The 19,369-nt window shown below is 39.4% G+C and overlaps 1 protein-coding gene across 2 annotated transcripts in view; it reads left to right on the top strand.

Moving 5' to 3' along the window:
• The first annotated feature begins 5,285 nt into the window (after positions 1-5,285).
• The window catches only part of rnf152 (ring finger protein 152), a 54,751-nt gene continuing 40,667 nt past the window's right edge, over positions 5,286-19,369 (top strand). The window contains exon 1 of one of the 2 annotated variants that reach the window (XM_032550794.1): positions 5,286-5,730. The gene's annotated coding sequence lies outside the window, so the exon portion shown is untranslated. The remainder of the gene's footprint in view (positions 5,731-19,369) is intronic. The other variant, XM_032550793.1, reaches the window with a different exon arrangement.

Genomic DNA, 19,369 nt, shown 5'->3' with positions numbered 1-19,369 from the left:
CAAACTTTCTGAAATTTAGAAAAGAAAACTCTGATATTCTTTTTAGAAAAAACATGGGAATATAAAAAAAAAGTTTGAAAATTTTATTTTTTCCCCAGCAAATTTTCAACTCTTCAAACTCAGAAATTTTCTTTTTTCGTTTTTCCAAGAAAAAAATCTGATGTTTTTTGGTGGAAATATATGTATAATTTTTGCTGTCTAAAATGGCCGTTATACGCCGTCGTAGAAATCATTTGGAAAACTTTATTTACAGTTGAAACCAGATATTTTCTTACACTTAATAAAAAGACCAACACATTTCTTTCTCACCGTCTAAATTTAAATATTCTCATCTTTATTTACTCAACATGAATTTAAAAAAGATAACATTTTATGCATAACATTGAGCTTGTGCATAAAGTATGCAAGTACTTTTTGTGCACAAATCACTTTTGTACTTTATGCACAAGTACAGCTTGTGCATAAATTATACACAAGCTTTACTTGTGTATAATTTATGCTGTGTGTAACTTTAAACCTCTGGATTAGAGAAATACCACAAAAAATCCAACTTTGAGTGATAAATGCTTGGATACAAGCGATTTATTTAACCATCCAGCCTGCAGAAATAACTTGCGTTGTAGCCTCAAACAGAAAATAATCACATTCAAAGATTAGTGAATCAAGAAACTGCAGCTCCTATTATCTATTTTACAGTCGGTCTGAATTATTGCTGAATTGTTTCTCTGAGAATAAAACGGCGCCTCCCACGTGATTTTTCCTTCCCAGTTTCCAACTGAAAGAAACGAGAAGATGACTCACCGTCTCTGGAAAGGGGGGCAAAAAGCTTTAAACAAACTTCCCTGAATGGCAGAACAGCAACTTTTCTTGCTCCTGAAGTTGTCTTGGGAACGAGACGTGCACACACACTTCCCACTTGACGTCCATGAGACTAACACTTGACACGCACTTTACATAACAAGAAGGAATAAGGAAGGTGGCGGTGGGTGGGTCTGAGTGGGAGCAAAACCAACCAAAAGCTCACTATTCTGGAAATTGTCACAACAAATCACTCGGATCATCGAGCTGAAAGCACAATAGGCAATTTGAAGTTTATGGAGGAAGAGGAGCAGCCTTTGAAGCTACTGAAGCCGACTTGTGAATGTAATTATCAGGCACGCTCCGACTCTGATAACTCAAACTGTGTCGAGGAGAAACTCCCACTTCACCCTCATTCAGTCGCTTTGTTTCACCTGAAACGGTGGCAGGTGGCTGACGCTTCATGATGTAAAAATCTGGAAAGAGGAGAGCTGCAGAAGTGTGCCAGCTTTGATCTCAGCCCTCGTCCCATTTCTACTGAGGCTGACCTGATTTCTGGGATCTGTGCAAAGAAAACGTGTTGTGATCACTCAGTTAAACGAGCAAAGAAAGAGAGGAAACTGACTAGATTTAAGGTGCATTAACACCAGCCATCTTTGATTCGCTTTAATTAAACTCTAGTTCAAAGTTTGGTTTGTTTGGAGAATGTGAATGAGCATCTAAGGCTGTTTTCTGGACTGAGGCTTGTAGGCAGACCAGAGTTCACACCTCCCCAAACGAACTGGACTTTCTAAACAAACGGACCTGAGTTGGATAGAACCGGGCTGGTCGGAATGAAGCCTACAAACCTCGGTCTCAGTTTGATTAAGATGAACTCTGATGCAGTTCAAATACATATGTGAACGCCAAGTGGACCAGAGACCTCTCAAAAGCAAGAATTGCACCCAAAAGCAGGGCATTCTGGGTAAGTACACCCAAAACAAACGTGCTAAGCTAGCACTAGTTGGAGAAATAACTTGTGGTCTTTTACCAAAGACAAAAGAGTAATCCTACAACCACTAAAAATCTGGCGCCACTCCATTTTGTTCAGGAAACTGAGCTCAGTGTCTTCTTCAGAAGTTTTCATGTTGTTTCCTTTGGTGGTTCTTGGTGCAGCGCCCCCACAGGTGAGGAGGGGAACAGGTTTCTCAAATTTGTTTGGATCATTTGACAGAGTGCAGTGTGAAAGAGAACCGCAGCAGCTAAACATGTAACCAATGTTGCAATTTTGGTCCCCAAATCTCACCAACTCTTTGAAAGGGCTAAATATTACTGATTGCACAAAAATTACTGTTCTGGCTGGACAGAGATTCCCAGAATGCATTGCACCGTCAACAACATTGTAATGTCCTTGGCACAATATTTTATTTAAATTTAGAAAAAGTAAACAGCCAACAGTATTTTTTTACCATCTGTCTAAGTCTATTGGTACAGCTAACTGTGGATTCATTTAAATTAAACAAGCTGTGACCGGTGTCGCCCTCTGATTGGTGGTGTTATAAAAAATGACCTAAAACCTGCGATAACGCTAAAAAAACCTTGCACTCAAGAATTACCTCCTTTATCCCCTGATAACGTCTCCATTAGTTAAGCCATTTATTTCAGTTATTTAAGCTAAAACTTCCTGTCGCCACAACAACACAGATTAGAGAAAAATAATCATCAGATGAACTTTAACAGAGTTATTGACTGAGACAGATGAAGTCAGAAGTTTGCATTCTGCCTGCTGATTCAGTGATCAGGCAGAAGCAGTCTGTCCTCCAAACGCCAATTAAGTCGTTGATGGTCAGATCATTGACATGCTGTGCTGATGACTGACAGGCTCTGCATGTTCTCTCCTTAATTAATTGCCAGCAGCGCGGCCACACGTGAATACGGAGGAGGATTAGGGCCAACAAGAAAAAAAGATTACAATAAATTCCGACTTTAAACTCTGAATTCTAATTCTGTGTGAATCTATGTCAAAATTCTAATCAATAACCAAACATTCAGAGGTGTACGCCAATTATGTTGTTAGTGTGAAAATAATCAAGTTTTTTTTTCCTTCTTGTATGATTTGTAAACCTGCACTTTAGCTTGTCCCAAATTTATTTAGTGAATTTAACGTCTTAAGGCTAGATCTGCTTGATGGGGAATACACAATGTAAACAATTTTGTTTAAAAAAAAAAAAAATCTAAATTCTGAGATTGAAATCAGAATTCTGAGATTAGAATCTGTATTCCGAAAAATGTCAGAATTCTGAGAAAAAAGTTAGAATTTAGAATCAGAATTTAGGAAAAAAGTCAGAATTCTGAAAAAAAAAAAAGAAAGTCAAAATTGAGTTTAATCGGAATTCTGAAAAAATGTCAGGAAAAAAAATTCTGAAAAAAGAAATCAAATTCTGAGATTAAACTCTTAATTCTGAAAAATTCTGGGAAAAAAATTCAGAACGCAGTGATGAAGTCAAAAGTCAGAAACAAAATTCTGAGAAAAAATTTCAGAATTCTGAAATGGTCAAAAATCTGAAAGAAGTCAAAATTTAAGGTTAACCAGAATTCTGAAAAAATGTCAGAATTCTTAGGAAAAAAAAACAGATTTCTGAAATAAAATGTCAGAATTTTCAAGAAAAGCATCAGAATTCTGGAAAAATGTAAAAAAAATTGAGAAAAGTCAGAATTCTGAAAAAAGCAATAATTTGTATAAAATGTCAGAATTTTGAGAAGAAATGTCAGATTTTTTTAAGTAGCACTAATCCGTTTTCGAACATGTAGGGTTTGATCACGCTCAGCTTAAACACAAAAAAATCGATGAAGGACAGAGAGAAACTTGAAAATGACCTCTAGATGCAACTTGTTGGCTCCTGTAAATCAATTTGTCTCTGAATGATTCAGAAAAATCATGTCTGTAAGGTAGAGGCGATAAATCTTTCTAACAAACAGCGTGACGTTCTCTGAAGCAGGTTCCCAGGAGCAGCCGCCACATTTAGGCACCAAAAGTCAACATTAGCATTTCAGAGGCTTATCTATTTTCATTAACTCACTCTTGGAGAAGATTTCCCAAAGTGTCCTGCAGCCTGAAGCAATATCAGACATTTGTCGACTCCTGGGAAAGGCTGCCATATTTGAAGCTTGATGCATGAGAAATTTAAATCCATTATCCTCCTTAATTAAAGCTAATATTTCAAAGAGTGCTTTCGTTGCTACGATATAGTCGGTGAACTCAGGTAGCCTCTAAAACATTAAAGCGCATTGATTTGTACTCACTAGTTCCTGCATGTGTTGTTGCTATTAAGCATAATTGCTTCTGTTTTTAATTACTTTTCAATCACAACATGTAATTCTATTGTTTAATGTGATGATGGTGAAATGGAGCAAATCCAAACCTCCTGCAGTAGCACTGCAGAGGAACACAACGCCGACTGTTATAGTCTTAATCTCCTTGGAGGGATTTCACAATTATAATAATTTCCATACCAAGACTTATTCTTTTTGATATTAAAAGTTAATTTAAAGAGCAGCGGAGTGAAAATACATTACAGAAACTTTTAATATTTCAAATTAAATTAGATTTGCCAACAAAACAAAAAGATAATTTAGCTTCTTATGCTGCAACATTACAGGAAATAAACTATTAAACAGAATTGACTTGTTTCTTAAGCTTTACTTATAATTTAATTTGTTGGATTTTTTAAGTTTCATTCTGTGTTAGTGTCTCGGACACCTGGTTCTAGTTTTTGAATTACCACACCTTCTTTTTGTCAGTTTATTTTTAAGGTAAACACTACCTCAGTTTTCCTTAAAATATATTATTTTCTTACACTAACAGGTTGTTAATAAAGTATTTACACCTTTGCACTGAAGAAATTGTAATCTGTCTGTATTTTTATGTTTTTTAACAAACTGCATTTGTTTATTTCAAAAATCTACATCAAATATGACTGTAATTTAACGCCTTGAAATTGGGCCTCTGTCTCTTTAAGAAGCTCCTGCTCTTTCTGAAACTCTGCCTTCAGGAAGTCATCCCAACATGGCTCCTCCACTGAGCAGCAGCTCCTATAATGAGCTCAGCAGTTCCACCCGGTGTTTGCTAATTGCTCCTGGCTAGTCTGAAGGAGCTGAGCGGGGGAGGAGCTTAATCTTGAAGGCGGGGCTTGGCCCACCCAGATGAATGGTTGCCGTGGAGATTAAAGGATTTCTCAAACATGCATGAAATAATCAAATCAACACTCCAGGAATGTTGTTTGTGAGGGAAGAACATTAGAAAATGATGTAAATTGAAAAAAAGAGTCAATTTTAAATAAAATTTCCCTTTAATTTCACTTGTTTTTGTCTACAAATTTAAAAAAATTAAATATTTCAGTGTATAAAAGATGTACAGTATATGAGCGTCCGGTTTTGGATTGAGCGATCTTTTTGATTATATTGTAATTTGTTTGAATGCACCTGAATCAGTGCTGAAACCAGGTCATTATTCATGGCTGTTTTCAGATGTAAACCTTACATTTGAGCAGCCGGTGGGCAGCGAGACCCGCTCTGAAACATGCAGTACCACAACGCCCCATCAGGATGGACATTTCTTCCTTTTTCATCCAGCCTGCCAGCCTCCGGAGCGCAGCGGTGCAGCAGGGGTCCAGGCTGCCCGCCGGATCCGCTCTCGGCTCCGCCCGCTTCCTGTCTCCGTCCGCAGACGCGTTTTAGCGCATTAAACCCGGCGGCACAAACAGGAGGAGTGGAAGCAGTGGGAGGGCTCTCTGCTGTGTTGTTGTGATTTTTTTCTCCCCTATCCTCTCCTTGTGGGTGGAAAACACTGGTGAGGAGCCACGCCGCCCACTAAACAAGCCCAGACGCGCACCAACTGTTTCCCAACCCGGAGCGGAGCCCCGACACACGGCCGGCTGGACGGACCAGAGGACGGTGAGTGCCCTTGCGTTCACATTTTATCCTTTAATCTCAACAAACAAGTTGTCTCTGCGTTGTTTTGCACCCAACCTGACATTTAGTGGCTTCGCCTGCAGACTTTCGCATGTGCATCCTGTTTATTTGCTGTCACGCAGCGCGATGGTTACACTCCAGATATTAAGATGCATTGAGACGCAGTTTTAATCTCTTTGTTTCGTTGCGCTGTCACCTCCGGGTTGCTGTTTTCAGGTTCCTCATTCTCCTTTGACCACATTTCCACCCTGATTGTGGCTCTGTTAAGCTTCATCTCTCTTCCGCCACTTTGCAGCCGCATTCCACTTCTAAAACAATCAGCTTTTTGTTGTAAAATTGATTTAGATAGGTTATTTCTAATAAGTTTAAGGTTCACGGAATATCTGCGATGCTTATCTTAAGATATAAAAGGTTATTTAATGTAAAATCAGTTCATATCTTGGTTTCTGGATCTTCTTCCTGATGTCCCTTTGACCCCTTTAACAGCTGCCGGACTCCATCCAATATTTAAGACACTTTATTTCTCAGTCAGAGTAATTGGCTGCAGGATTAGTGTGTTCGGATGAGAGTTTGAGCCCATTTCGGTCCTTGTTCTACAAGCTGTAAACCTTTACTGCTTGTAGCGTCCCGGTTGAATAAGATGGTCTCTTAAACTGATGGTTCACAGTCCTTTATTGAACAGCCTTTTATTGTGAACTCACCTTAAGAGCTACAAAATATACAAATAAAATAACATTAGTACTCAAACAGTGTTGTTCTGACCTTAACATATAAATCTTTTACCTTCTATGCTAAAATTATGTTTTACAATAGATGTATTTATTAAAATCCAAAATCCCTGTCACGAAATAAAATGCAACGTATTTCAACTGTTGACGGTTGACCATAGTAAATCAGCACCATCTAGTGGCAAAACACAACCGTCACACCCAATAGAGAAATACACGTTCCGCAGGAAAAATAAACATATATACATGACAACACACTCACCTTGTTCCCTCATCAACCAAGCGCCAACCAACCGATTGTCACCCTGAATCACACCCCAACTATCTCCCCTTCACTCCGACTCGTTCATGTCAACTTTCTCTGCCCCAACGGCCGCGCTACTTCTACCGTTTTGCGTCAGTCACCTTACCGTTCCAAGCCCCTTTCAAAATAAAAGCATCGACTATCATGTCAACAAATACATGACATGAGGAGACACAAAATATTAGAAAAGTCATTTACACTCCCACCAAATCATTAGAGCTTAACTAAACAAATAGAGCGATAATGATTTCCTTCAGAAAAAATGACCTGTAACCTTTAACCTCTATGAAAACACGAGACATAAGAAAGAATGCAACTTAAACTTAAGACTATAGTTAAACAGTTTCTAATAATAGAATCAGTTTCTGCACTGGGCGTTCCACTATAGAAAGTTTACGGGAACTCTGCCCATTCTCCATCTTCCGTTCTCCAAAACGAATCTTTACTTTTCTTACAAGTCCATCTTTATCTGTTACTACGTCCATTACGCGTGCTAATCTCCATTCATTGCGAGGTAAATCATCCATCTTCTCCATGACAACATCTCCAATCTTCAGATTTCTCTTCGGAGTATGCCATTTCTGCCTTGTTGCGATGTTAGATAGATACTCCCTTTTCCAACGTGACCAAAACTGCTCTGATAGGTACTGCACTTGCCGCCATCTTTTCCGTGCATAAATGTCTTCCTTGATGAAGTTACCTGGAGGGGGCAGGGCTGCCTTTGATTTCATGGTGAGTAGATGATTTGGGGTCAATGGCTCTGGGCTGTTTGGATCACTGAGGTTATCCACTGTAAGAGGTCTGCTGTTCACGATCGACATTGCCTCATAAAAGAATGTCCTTAAAGATGAGTCATCCATCCTGCCTGACGAAAGTGAAGCCGTCGAGCGCAGGATGTTTCGAACCGTCCTGATTTGCCTTTCCCACACACCTCCTGTATGGCTTGAATGAGGCGTGTGCATGTTGAAGTCACACTGCTTCTCAGCCAGAAATGTGATAATGCGGTTAGTGTCCACTTGTTGTAAAGCTTCCTGCAGCTCATTTTTAGCTCCGACAAAGTTGCTTCCTTGATCACACTTTATCTCGCTGACTGCTCCTCTTATGGCTATAAAACAACGGAGCGCATTGATAAATGCGTCTGTAGTCATATCATCTAACATTTCTATGTGCACTGCTCTGCAACAAAGACAAGTGAAAAGAAGTCCATAACGCTTGTGCACCTTTCGAGCTTGTTTGGTTAGAAAGGGACCAAAACAGTCCATTCCACAAAATGTGAATGGTGGCAATGGCTCTAAGCGCACCTTTGGTAGATCAGACATTCTTTGTTCCTCTGTTCCTCTTCTGAGTCTGCGACACTTTACACATTGGTGTATAAATTTTGTTACAGCTCTGTTGATGCCAGGAATCCAAATTCCATTTGACCTGATCTCATTGATTGTCATTCCTTTCCCTTGGTGTTGCACCTTACTGTGGAAATGAGCAATTAATAGCTGAGTGACATGGTGACCCTTTGGAACTAATACTGGATGTTTCAGTGAGGAAGAGAAAGAAGCATCCTTTAGCCTTCCTCCCACCTTAAGGAGTCCATCACTATCAAGAAAAGTGTCCATCTGAAACAGCTTGCTTTTGTGAGGAAGTGCCTTTCCATGTTTAAGCATCTTTATCTCCTCTGGATATTCATTTGCTTGAACATCTTTTAGAATAACACATTCAGCGTTTCGTCTTTCTTGTGCTGTGCTGTGACCTGTTGTTTTATCTCTCTTGGCACAGCGAATCAGTCGAGCAACAGCTTGAGTGGATTTGTACCAAGAAGAAAACTTTAACTTGTCTGCCAAACCTTTCTTCTCTGTTTTGAAAGTGTTCAGCGCATGTGCCCTTTTTACTTCTGGATCTCCAAGTGGTAAGTCCATGTTGATCTTTGCAGCTGGAGGGATTTCTTTGTCCCACAGAAACTGTGGCCCTTTGAACCAGTCTGATGAGATGAGTTCACCTGCGCTTGAACCTCTGGAGGCAATATCTGCTGGATTTTGCTCAGAGGAAATGTATCTCCACTGCTGAGGGGTGCTGTTGAGCCTTATTTTTTGAACTCGATTGGAGACAAATGTGTGAAAACGGCGCGCTTCATTATTAATGTAGCCTAAAACTACCTTAGAGTCCGTCCAGAAATACTCATCAATCTGTGTCAACCCAAGCTCATCCTTTAACATGTTGCTTACAATAATGGAAACAACAGCGGCTGTTAGTTCAAGTCTTGGTATTGTTGTTACCTTAATAGGAGCAACTCTGGTCTTTGCTGTAACTAAAGCACAATACACCTTATCATCTTTGTTTACATATCTTAAATACGAACACTGACCATAACCATATGAACTTGCATCAGAAAAATGATGAAGCTCGGTTTTTACTATTTGGCCAAAGTCTTTAGGAACATAACAGCGTGACATTGTAATTTTCTCCAAGTTCTTCAAGTCATCTTTCCAGTTATCCCATACTGGCTTTAGTTCACTGGGAAGGGGATCATCCCAGCCTGTGCCTTGTTTGCATGTCTCTTGAAGCACTCTTTTGCCTGTGAGTACAAAGGGGGAGATGAATCCCAATGGGTCGTACAAAGATGCAACCATAGATAGAATGCCACGCCTTGTAGCAGGTTGGTCATTGGATTGAAAGCGAAACCTCAGTGTGTCTGAGTCAATGTGCCAGTGAATGCCTAGCGCTCTTTCAAGTTTGGAGTCATTAAATGCTAGGTCACATGCTTGCAGTGGAGAGGCACGTTCAGATGATGGAATGCTTTCTAACACTGTTTTGTCATTACTTACAAACTTGTGTAGTCTGAGGCCACCTGAAGCACAAAGTGTTTGAGCCTCCTGGGCGAGCTGAATAGCTTCCTTGACGCTTGCAGTACTTGTTACACCATCGTCGACATAGAAATCCTTCATTATGAACTGAGATGCAAGGGGAAACTGTGTCTCGTTTTCTGTTGCAAGATGTTTTAATCCATAATTGGCACATCCTGGTGAGGATGTGGCACCGAAAAGATGGACTTTCATTCGAAACTCTTGAGGCTCAGTATTCAGGTTGCCATTTTTCCACCACAAAAATCTTAAATAGTCTCTATCTGCTTCATACACATGAAATTGATGGAACATTTTTTCAATGTCACATAATAATGCAACTTGATGCCGTCTGAATCTGATTAGAACACCATTTAGATTGTTCAGCAAATCTGGGCCTGACAGCAAGTGATCATTCAGACTGTTACCTTTATATTTTGCTGAGGCGTCAAAGACTACTCTGAGTTTGTCTGGTTTTTGGGGATGATATATTCCGTGGTGGGGAATATACCACCTTTCTCCTTCTTTTGCTTCGTTTTGAACTTCCTCTGCATCACCCTTCTCTATGACTTCGCCCATAAACTTTACATATTGCTCCTTGTACCTTTGGTCCTTTGACAGTTTGTTTTTGAGGCTTTGAAGTCGCACAGTGGCCATTTGCTTATTGTCTGGTAACAGAGGTCTCTCCTTAAAAGGCAGTGGCATTTCATAATGTCCTTCATTGTTTTTATAAATTCCTTCCTTAAGTGTATTCAGAAAGAGAATGTCATCTTGAGACACTGATTTGTTATCCTTGCTATCATCCTTAAAGTCAGACTCGAGAATCTTGAGTGCATCAGTGGGAGTCATTAAAGGGAGTTCTTTGACTGTAACTCTGTGGCACACAGTAGATATGCTGAAAGAGTCATTGTGAGATGATGTGGGGCCTACAATACTCCAGCCCAATGCTGTGCAGACAGCATAGGGTTCACCTTCTCCTCCTAAGATGACCTGCCTTGGTGCTAATGCCTTGGAACAGTTGTAGCCAATTAAAAGCCCAACTTCACATTCTAGCTGTGGTGGAATCTCATTCACTATTACCTTTAGATGATCCCATTGCCTTGCCGTTTCACAGGAAGGAATGTGAGAGCGGTTGACTGGTATACAGTCTTTAGTGTAAGCAGGAGGGAGTTCTATTATTTCTGAGGAGTTGTAGCCTCTCACTTTGAGACCTGAGACACGCTCGCTTGGCACAACTGCATTTTTACCAAGCATTGTGGTGAGTCTTAATCTTATTGGGGTTGACTTAGCTTTGAGACTGTTAGATACTTCTTGGTTAATGAATACTGTATCACTTTGGGTGTCCAAGAGTGCATAAACAAGCCTTTCTTCATCTGGTTGTTGCTCTGAAGAAACCCATACTGGTACAATCATAGAAGTGCTTACACATTGTTCATTGGTTTCTGCATTGAGAGACAGGGTTGTTGCAGCCTGTTCTGTATTCGTTTGAATTTGGTTTGTCTGTGATTTGTTGCTGTCATAGTTAAAATCGTGCAGACAGGTAGGGTGTTTTTTCTTGCACATTTCACATGCAAGTCGGTAATGACAGTCCTTTGCGCTGTGTCCGGGTTTGAGACAACCGTAACAAAGTCTTTTATCTTTTATGCATTTTCTTCGTTCCTCAAGTGATTTGCCTTTGAACTGAGGACAACTGTGAAGCTTGTGTCCGTTGTCTTGACAGAGCATGCATGGTGGTTTAATATTTGACCTTTGTTTTGTGCTTTCCGTTTCTGTTACCACTTGCGTATGGAGAACACTGGAGGTGGGCCTTTTTTCTTTCTGGTAAACTTTACTGGTGGTTTTGGTGACGTCTGTTGAGTGGAGAGCCTGAAATGACGTGATGGGATTGCACACAATCTCAGCTTCAGAAGACATGAACTCAGTAAAGTGCCTTAAACTTGGAAACTTCCCATTTTCTTTCATGTACTGAGTGGCCTGACGATTCCACCTTGCAGCTGCCCAGTTAGGTAATTTTTGAACAAGTTTTTGGTTCTCCTCACAATCATTGAGAATGCTTAAACCTTCTATGTGTGGCATAGCTTCATGACATGTTTGAATGAAGTCAGCAAATGCTCTAAATCCTGCAGAGTCATTTGTTTGTATCTTTGGCCATTTTGCCAGTCTTTCTCTGTACGCTTTTTGTACAATAAATGGATGTCCATACCTTTGGTTGAGGCGTTCCCATGCATCCTGGTAAGCATCACTGTCATTTCTGTAGAAGATGCCATCAAGTGTTTGTCGAGCTGAACCCCCTACATATTTCTTTAAGTAGTACAGCTTGTCTGCAGGTGATATGTTCCTTTTATCAATGAGTGCAGCAAATGAAGCTTTCCACTCGATGAACTCTATTGGGTCACCTGTGAAAGTGGAAGGCTCGGGCATTGGCAGTCTGTTCATGGTAACACTGTCCTGTAATGCTTGGGCTAAATAAAGAACATCTGCTTGTGGAGGTGAGGTGGACACAATGTTGCTTTTAGGGACTTGAATGGGAGCAGAAACTATGGAAGCCTTCTGAGCTGCTCTGGTACTGTCAACATGAACACTGCTCTCACTCTTTATCTCATGGTCATAAGTTATTAATCTAGCTCGAGCAGCCTTTAACTCTTTTTCAGCTTTTAATCTCTCTAATTCACGTTTTTGAGATTCTAGCTCCTTTCTCTGTCTTTCCTCCAAAAGTTGAATCCTTTCTCTTTGTTTTTCTTCTTCTAATAACACTTCATACTCTGCCTCCTTGGCTGCCAACTCAGCTGCAGCCTCTGCTCTCTTTACAGCTACTACTGACCTTGCAGAGTTTGAATTACTGGCGTCTGAGCGTTTACTTAAGTATGTGATAGAAGAACTGTAAATGGATTGAGCATAGTCTGGATTAAGAAGTTCACGTAGACGAGCCTTCACTTTCCCACTGTCATAGTCATCTATGCCTGAGAGTCTTTCATATGCAACTCTGATAATGTCATTGGTGACTGCTTCGCATGCATCTATAAGTCGCCTTGTGTCACTACAGGGAGTAATGATTTCCCTTATTTCTGTATATAAGTTTATGACGCCATCTCTTTCTTTTTCTAAGATGTCCATGAGTGAAGCAATTTGACTGTTTGTTATGTCTCCTTTTAATTGCTCTCGTGACATACGTACTTGCCTTTTCCATTGATCATAAACTTTGATTAGACGTTTTTCCTTTTTGTGGGCCTCCTCCTCCTGATATGCTCGCATTTTTTCTGTGGGCTTCTTTTGACGAACAGAGCATGGAGGATCCTCTTCCTCGTTGACAGGTAGGTCCTCTGTGTACTCTGTTTCCTTTTCAGATGCTTCCATGCTGAGGACAGGGCTATACCGTTGACCATCAAATCCCAGAAGACCTTACTTGGAGCCGTGAAGCTGGAACCTTAATGTGGCTTTCACTGGGACCTTGGTGCTGAGAATGATTGAACTTCTTCTTAGCTCGGGGTGAAGCTCTTCTCAGCTTGGGTCAAGCTCTTACTGTAGCGTCCCGGTTGAATAAGATGGTCTCTTAAACTGATGGTTCACAGTCCTTTATTGAACAGCCTTTTATTGTGAACTCACCTTAAGAGCTACAAAATATACAAATAAAATAACATTAGTACTCAAACAGTGTTGTTCTGACCTTAACATATAAATCTTTTACCTTCTATGCTAAAATTATGTTTTACAATAGATGTATTTATTAAAATCCAAAATCCCTGTCACGAAATAAAATGCAACGTATTTCAACTGTTGACGGTTGACCATAGTAAATCAGCACCATCTAGTGGCAAAACACAACCGTCACACCCAATAGAGAAATACACGTTCCGCAGGAAAAATAAACATATATACATGACAACACACTCACCTTGTTCCCTCATCAACCAAGCGCCAACCAACCGATTGTCACCCTGAATCACACCCCAACTATCTCCCCTTCACTCCGACTCGTTCATGTCAACTTTCTCTGCCCCAACGGCCGCGCTACTTCTACCGTTTTGCGTCAGTCACCTTACCGTTCCAAGCCCCTTTCAAAATAAAAGCATCGACTATCATGTCAACAAATACATGACATGAGGAGACACAAAATATTAGAAAAGTCATTTACACTGCTTGGTGAGCACTTTTCCTCTTCCCTGGGTTTTCTTTGTGTCCCTCTGTGGAGGCGACAGTCAGCAGGTTGCTCTCTGTCAGATGGAGTAGTTGCTCGGTTGTTTGGACAAGATGTGCTGTTTAAAGATTGAGGTCAGTGGCGCAAAAAGTGCGGATGCGCTATATGAGACGAATAAGGGCGCTATGCTAGAGGGGGCGCCAAAATATAGCAGAATAATTAGTTCTAGTTGGCATTTTCTGTATTTGTTCAATCCAGATAAATAATTTGGCTTCAGATTTACAAATATCTCTTTATCCCTTCAACAGTGGGAATATTATACTTACCTCTTTGGCTTTTATGCCTTTTTTCATAAGTTTGTCTCAAATTTCAAGCTTTGCACAACCACAGAATTGAAGCTGAAGCAAATGTTTCTGCAAAATAGTTAAAATTTAATCAGGTTAGTTGGAGAGCATCTTCCAACAAGATTCTTTAAGTTTTGCCACAGAATTTCCTATTGAATTTTGGTTTATACTTTGACTAGGACATCTAACACATGAATATAATTTGATATGAACCATCTGTTCATCTGCTGTACCTCTGGCTGCATGTTTACTGTGTGTGTGTTGCTGGAAGGTGAATCTCCACCCCAATTTTAAGTCTTCTGCAGCCTGTTAGGGTTAATTCATACGAGGCTGGTTTAGTTTACTTTGCCCAAACTCCAGGCTGTTTTTCTAGAAAGTCCGGTTTGTTTGTGAAGGTGTGAACTCTGGTCCGCCTACAACCGTAGGTCTCGATCTGGTTGTTGTGAACTCTGATGTGGTTTGAATGCATTTGTGAATGCCAGGCGGACCGGATTCTGTTTCAAAAGCAGGAAGTGGACTACAGTGCAGGGCATTCTGGGTAAATACAATCAAAACAAATGCTAGAGTCTAGCCCTAGGAGCAGAAATGGCTTGTGGTTTTTTACCAAACACAAAAGAAGAAATCCTCCAACCACTAAAATCTAGCTCTACTCCATTTTTGTTTACATTTTGTTAAGAAGGAAGATGCACTCAGTGTCTTCTGTAGAGGTTTTCATGTTGTTTCCTTCAGTGGTTCTTGTTGCAGTGCCCCCACAGGCCAGGAGGGGAACAGGTTTTTCAGAGGGTGTTTTTGATTTGACTCAGTGCAGTGAGAAAACAAACTGCAGCATCTGAAATGTAACAAATGTTGCAACTTTGGTCCCAAATCAAACTTAATCTAATTGGCTCCCAGGTGGAAAAAAAAATATTCTTACAGGATATTTTATCTTATCTCAATGTGGGTGTGGTGTATTCAAATTGAGTGGCTGTATTAGTTTTATATGCAGGCTGCAAATTTTCATTCTGGTCTCGTCTGAGCAGACAACGTTTGTTTGCTGTGGCAAATCTTCAATCAGAATTTCATCTGCATTGTGTCTAAGATTAATTTACAAACTTGATTAATTGTCAGAATAATCGATTAATTGTTAGTCATAAGGTGTTTTTGTAAAGAAATGCAACATTTGAGCTCCAACATCAGGCTAATAAAGAAGCTATGTACTGAATTTTCTTTTAAAGTCTTTTGTTGTCTGGCTCTTTGCTGCGTTTCTCTCAGTTGGATCTAATGGATTCCGCGTCACATCAACACCATTTACCTGCTTCAGTACTCTGTTATCGACAATCAATAATCTATAGGAGAAATCTGCTGCTACACACAGAGTCTTTGTTTCCAAATGAACTTCCTAATTTTTCTTAACATCATGATTCTGCTAGAAAACACAAGCAACATGCAGTAGATGTATGTAGATTTTTGCAAACCTCATCCAGGCTCTTCCTTTATTTTTATGTCAGTCTTGGAAACGCTCCTGATTATGCAGATCTATAGGATTCTGAACCCTCCGGAGGAATATGTCACTTAATATCGCCCACACTTAAAGGTATTTGCTTTATCTCACTGCTGCCTGACTTGTGTGAGGAGCCAGAGGATATAAAGGCAAAAATTGCCTTTAAATTTTATTAAGGAGCCGAGTTGAAGATGCATTCGCTGCTTTAAATTTCTCCCACTGAGGTTAACCTGTCCTGGCATCTCACCCACCTGTGTTTCTGTTTTTGTTAGTTTTCTGTCTCTGTTGGATAATGAGGAAGATTCAGTTTTACTGTGGTAGAAAAAAAAACAAGATTTTGGCTTCAGAAATTGTATTACACTGAAAAATATATTACTGTTTAATCAGATTAATCGTCACTAATCGATTATTCAAATAATCGTCAACTAACGATTAATCGCTAACTGAAGTGTTCAGACTCAAAAAATGCTATTTGTTCAACAAACAACATATTCAGAGCAACAGTTAAGCCAAAAATGTACAAAAATACATACATTTAGAGATAAAAAATCATTCTTTGTATGTGAATCTGTTCACATTTAACAAGATAAATAAAAAAATAAGCAGAATGTTGCAATTTTTTACCAGGATTCATCGATTACTCTGACGATTAATTGATTAACGATTAGAATAATAAATTACTAAAATAATCTAAAATAAGCAGCTCTTTTACTGTTTTGTTTTTCATTTTAAGCCCATTTACAATCCATTTGAAGTTGAAGTTTAATGTAATGTTATGAAAATGGTTAGCGTGTAAAGCTAATAACAGTGAATTATTGTTGAAACAGGGATGCATCAGTACAATCCACACAGAAATGACAACAGGCATGTCAGCAAACGTTTTTATCTAACGTTTAGGCCGTCCGTTCACGCGGATGTGGCGTCTTGGGAGACCAGAAGTTATACGTATTAATTGCCATTGAAGATTGAAAAATAAAGGAGCAAATTTCCACCAAAAAAGTCTCAGAAATGTTGTAGAAAAAACTGAACTATTTTGAGCTCGTAAAGTCAAAACATTTTCAACTTTTGGAAATTTGGAACAAAAGCTGCAGGAAGGTTTTCTGATGTCTGATTTCCAGTTGAATTTGTCCGGATTTAGTTTCTGCTGCTTGTTGTGTTAACCTTTCTGGGTCCTTCAGTCCGCTCCTCCTTGCTCGCCATACATCATTTCCTGCTTTATTCTCTCCCTGTTTTACAGAAGTAAAACAGGGACTCCTCCTCCTCCTCCTCCTCCTCCTCCTCCTCCTCCTCCTCCTCCTCCTCCTCCTCCTCCTCCTCCTCCTCCTCCTCCTCCTCCTCCTCCTCCTCCTCCTCCTCCTCCTCCTCCTCCTCCTCCTCCTCCTCCTCCTCCTCCTTCTCCTCCTCAGTCTCCTTCATTAATTTCTCCTCTCCCAGGATGCTGGCAGGTCCACTTCCACCTTCCTCTGGTGATTCATTTGCATCTCAGCTCCACACGGCTGCCCAAGTGTTTTCTGGGAGTCAGGTGACTAATTGGTTCCCATCTGTTGGGAGAAAACGGCCTTTACGGTTTCTTGGGTGATTTCTGTCAAGAGTTTTTAGCATATTGATTGAGTTTGTTTCCTCTCTACCCAGATTTAATCCCAATTCTCCCTGGAGTGTTTATCTTTTTTCCTGTTTCAGTTAAAGGTCTGAACATCTTACACTCTTGTCCCTAGTGGGGTCGGGAAAGGTTTGGACATTTCTTGGCTATTTTACAGCATCTTAAGTCTTTGTTTCTCTTATCTAAGTTGTACTTGTGTGTTTTTATGGTTGTTATGAGCTTACAAAAGCATAAAAGACACGTACCTTCCCTCCGCTGTGTTTAATAATTTCACAATCCTTATCTGCGCTGTGAGTTTCGTTCTGTGTGAAGATAAGGTTGAGAGAAGGAAGTTGTTGAGTCTCGCTCAAACCCAGCAGACCAAAACAGGAAGTGACAGGAAACCCTGAGTCGGTGCATGTGCAGCAGACAGCCAGTCAGACTGACTAGAGACAAATTCTCACGACGGATGTTATATGAGAAAGTCAATATTTACAGTGTTGACTCTTAGCTTTGCAGAACAATTCATGCTTGTTGAAATTTTTATATTTTGCCATGTCACAACATTAACTGTCGGTGTGTGCTATATGCTAGAGTGGTGGAGGATCAATTATTCTGATGATTAATCGATTAATCGGATGAAAAATTGGCCTTTTTAAAAACAATATTAGAAATACATAAAAGTATGCTAATAAACAAATGATTTAATTCTGTATTTAAATAACTTTATTGCCTAAAATGCAATCATGTAGCACTCATTTAGTAAATCTGAACAAGGTGAAGCTTTAACTGCTTTGCAAGGAGATTTGGGTGAAACATATTTACAGACAAAAGTGTTTTTATCTTAAATGTAAAATGTAAATGCTTTCAAATTCTCCCACTGAGGTTAACCTGTCCTGGCATCTCACCCACCTGTGTTTCTGTTTTTGTTAGTTTTCTGTCTCTATTGGATTATGAGGAAGATTCAGTCTTATTGTGGTAGAAGAAAACAAGATTTTGACTTAATCAGATTAATCGTGATTAATAGATTGTTGACGTAATCGTCAACTAATTTAGCTACTGATTAATCGTTAACTGGGATACCCAGACTCAAAAAAGGCAATTTTCTAAAAGACCAACATATTGAAAGCAGTAATTTAGCCAAAATTGCATCAAAATTACAGACATAAAATAAAAATCATTTCTTTGTCTGTAAATCTGTTCTACCCAGAACTCATAAGGCAGGGGTGTCAAACTCCAGTCCTCAAGGGCCGCTGTCCTGCAACTTTTAGATTTGCCTCTGCTGCACCACACCTGAATAGAATAATTAGGTCATTAGCAAGGCTCTGGAGAACTTATCCGCACAAGGAGGAGGTAATTAAGCCATTTCATTTCAGTGTTTTGTACCTGTGGCACATCTAAAAACTGCAGGACAGCGGCCCTTGAGGACTGGAGTTTGACACCTGTGTCATAAGGTGACAGTTTTAGCTTCACCTGGTTCAAATTCTGTAAATGCAAAATGTTTATTTTTCTTTAGAGTTTTGGCTACTGCTCTGACTATGTTGTTTTTTCAGAGTCTGTTAACAATTAATCGATTACTAAATTAGTTGACGATTAATCGTTTCAGTCGTTTCTGCAGGCAGCTTTGCTCACTACCATTCAGCTGGCTTTTAATAACTTTGGTTAAAAAGTTTGGTTTTTTTGTTGCAGTTTTCCAGTTTTTATGGAATAATTGTATTAATTTTCCACAACAGAAGATCTGATAGGAAAAACTGTTTACTTTGTCGTTCAGATTGAAAAAGCAAATTTTTAAATCTGTGTTTAAAATAATAAACACAATAATAATGGAAGAACACATTCTAAAAGATCAATAAATGTTACATTTTAATGAATGTTTAGCCCTGGAACTGGACGATATTTTAAATATCTAGAATAAATAAACAGAGCAAACTAATAAAACTAATAAAATGAATTATAAAGTCTCTGCAAATGAAACTGTTTTGCCTAAAAAAGGCTAGTTGAGACCAAAACACCAGACTGAAGAGTTTTATCATCCAGCTTTTGATTGGGAAAAGAAAAACGATAAATCACACAAATAGAAATGATTGAGTTTGTTTTAATTTATCATTCAATTAATCAATTAATTGATTTATTGTGACAGGCTGAACTGAAACAGACAAAATCAAACTAACAAACCTTACAAATGGAAAGAAAGTGCAATTAGGAATTTTAAATATAATG

The sequence above is a fragment of the Xiphophorus hellerii genome, chromosome 21 (assembly GCF_003331165.1).
Source record: "Xiphophorus hellerii strain 12219 chromosome 21, Xiphophorus_hellerii-4.1, whole genome shotgun sequence".
NCBI lineage: Eukaryota > Metazoa > Chordata > Actinopteri > Cyprinodontiformes > Poeciliidae > Xiphophorus > Xiphophorus hellerii.
Note: the sequence above shows the minus strand (reverse complement) of the source record. Positions and strands in the feature narration are given on the sequence as shown.